We start from the raw sequence: 3,687 nt of genomic DNA, 5'->3' as shown, positions 1-3,687 counted from the left end.
AGAAATTGTGCTATGCTCTTTGCATACTAAATGACATACTTATTTACAACTTTTTGATTACATACAGGAGTATCATTCATAAGCATATTGGCTTGTGCTTTTTATTCACATGTTATGTTGTATGATTATATACATGTGTTTTATTCATAACCTCATTGGCTTGTGCTTCTCTCCAAATGGTATGTTGTACAGTTATATAAATGAGTATTATTTATAAGCTCATTGACTGGTGCTTTTTTGTGCACATGTTATGTTGTATAGTTATATACATGAGAATCATTCATAAGCTCATTGGCTTGTGTTTTTTCGTGTGCACAATTTGTGTTGTATAATTATATACATGAGTATTATGCATAAGCACATTGGCTTGTGTTTTTGTTCACATGTTGCTTTTTATGGTTGCTCATATGTTTTATTTTATTTTATTTTTTCTATGTCTCTACTAGGGACAAGTCTTTTATTGTGTTTTCCTCTTCTTGTGTGATTATCTCTTTTTACTTCTTCAAGTCTATGGAATATTTATCTTTTTGTATTCCTAATTTTTGTTTTCTATTTTTGTTTGTATGTATGGACATCTTATGTCCTATAAGAGAAACCAACTGGACACATTTTAAAATAAAAACTTACTGGACAAGCACATACAAATTACGATTCACACCACCCTCCACCTACTTAAATGATTAAATTATGTACTTTAAATGATTAAACAATAAAGACAAGCGAATAAAAATCCTAAAATGGTTAGACGAAAAAAAAAAAAGTATATGCCTTTTACAAGAATGTCATTTGACACCTACTTTAGCACAAACCTTAAAACATGAATGGGACGGAGAAATCTATCTCAGTGGAGAACATACTAATTAACAAGGCATTGCCTTTCTGATAAAAAATAATATAGGGGTCACAGTCGATAACTTTAAGGAAATAATAATTGGCAGACAAGCAAGTATAGATATCAAAATACACGAAACACAAATAACATTAATCAACGTCTACGGCCCTAACATAGACGATTCCACATTTTACGAAACATTACAATCCTTTATAATAAATAACCAAGATAAAAATATTATAATCGGTGGTGATTTCAATACTGTCCTGAACCCATTAATAGATAAAAAGAATGAAAACCTTTATACTCATACTAAAAATAGAAACATTTTAAATAACATAATTGAAAACTACAATATGATAGATATCTGGCGTACAGTATACCCAAACGAGAGCAAATTCACCTGGCACTCAAACACAAAACCAACAATATTTTGTAGATTACCTATTTTTTAATATCTGAATCTCTTTTCAACATTATTAACACATGTAAAATAAAACCAGGATTTATGACTGACCACTCTCTAGTTGAACTTAAACTGCACAATATACAACCGGAAAGAGGCCCAGGATACTTTAAAATTAACAACAGCATCTTATTAGATACACAATATCAAACACAAATAAAACAGGAAATATTACATACAGATCAAAATAATAAAGATGCAAACCCAAACACCTTATGGAAAGTAATTAAAGGAAATATACGTAACACAACAATTAGATACACATCATTTAAACAAAAAGAAACACACAAACTTGAAACTGAAACCATCAAAACCATTGAAACACTTGAAAAACAATTGCATCAAACAAACACAAATGACAACACCGACATTGAAAATGAAATAACATTAAAAAAACAAATATTAGATGTAATCTATCATACACATCTCAATGGAATAATACTAAGAGCGCGGGCACAGCATGTTGAACACAATGAAAAGAATACAAAATATTTCGCAAACATTGAAAAACGTAGAAGTGAACAAAAAACTGTACACAAATTAGAAGTCAATGGCAAAGATATAACAAACAGAACTCAAATACTAGAATAACGTTTGTTTTTCGAAACCCTCTCTAAACGAAAAAATGTTGAAAATAATACTCTTTTTAAAAATACACATCACGCTTTAAACCAGGAAGAAAAAGAACTGTGCGACGGATTGCTTAATGAATATGAATGTGGATTAGCCCTAAAAGAAATGCAAAATAACAAAAGCCCAGGATCTGATGGCATCACAATCGAATTTTATAAAATATTCTGGAATGATATTAAAACACATCTAATTAATTCACTTAACTATTCATTTAACAACGAAAACTTAACTACGCTACAAAAACAAGGTATTATATCACTTATTTCAAAACCTGGAAAAAACTTAGAATCCTTATCAAACTGGCGCCCGATTAGTTTACTAAACAATGATTATAAAATTGCAACTAAAAGTATAGCAAACAGAATAAAAAAAATATTACCATCAATCATTTCAAAATCTCAATCTGGTTTCATAAAAGGACGTTACATTGGTGAAAACGTTCGTCTTATCCAAGAATGCATAAACTATTTCAACAATTCAAATAATCCTGGTCTGATATTCTTTGCAGACTTTGAAAAGGCATTCGATTCACTTGATCATTCATTTATGTTCTCTTGCTTAGAAAATATGAACTTCTCTGAAAGTCTCATTCAATGGGTCAAACTATTCTATACCGATATTTACAGTATAATCATCAACAATGGCTTCTTTTCAAACAGTTTTAACATCGAACGAGGGGTTCGACAAGGATGCGCACTCTCATCATCGCTTTTTATTATTTGCATCGAGTATCTATCACATCACATCCAATCAAATGAACACATAAAAGGCATATCACTAGAACCTGACGAAGAAATCAAACAATCCCTATTTGCTGATGATGCAACTTATTTTTTAAATAACAATTACGATTCTTTCCATAACCTAATAGAGTCGCTAACCCTTTACGGAATGACATCGGGTCTTAAACTAAACAAAAGTAAATGTACTGTGCTACGAGTAGGTTAATAAAAACAAAGTAATGTTCAATATAAAAAAGAAATGAAATTTAATTGGACATCCGATAAAGCCACAACGTTAGGAATTACATTCACAAATAATGAAAAGGATACAGTTCTTAAAAACATAATACCTAAATTACAGAATTTCAAAAACTGCTTAAAATCATGGCATCATCGTAAACTTACACTAATCGGAAAAAAACACAGTATTGAAAACGTTTGCACTTCCTAAATTAATATATGTATTAACAGTTCTCCCAAATCCACCAAGTGATGTTATTAACGATATAAAATCAGCAATATTCAATTTCATATGGGACGGTAAGCCTGATACAATAAAAAGAACTCAGTTAATTCAATCTGTAGAAAATGGAGGTATCCAATTAACGAACATTGACTCATTCTTGAATGCAATCAAATGCAGCTGGGTTACACGATACCTAGATAATACCAATACGAGTAAATGGAAATTATTCTACCAGAAAATCTAAAAAAATATGGTGACTCCTTACTCTTTGAATGTAACATCAGCAATACTTTCTTACATGAAATTGCAAACGAAAACATATTTCTGTCTGATGTTCTATCAGCGTGGAGTGATGTCACTCGTAACTTTGAGACCCAAACCAGCAGTAAAACAATTTTATGGAACAATAAAGACATAACTTCAAACAATAAGACGTTTTTCTATAAAGACTGGTTTGAACGAAGCATTAAATATGTCGACCAATTATATGACTACAGAATTAAGGATTTGTACTCTTTTTATAATATATGCTACATATACGGAATACCTTCAAATAATTTTTTGAAGT

Source organism: Dreissena polymorpha, chromosome 4 (assembly GCF_020536995.1).
Source record: "Dreissena polymorpha isolate Duluth1 chromosome 4, UMN_Dpol_1.0, whole genome shotgun sequence".
Lineage (NCBI taxonomy): Eukaryota > Metazoa > Mollusca > Bivalvia > Myida > Dreissenidae > Dreissena > Dreissena polymorpha.
Note: the sequence above shows the minus strand (reverse complement) of the source record.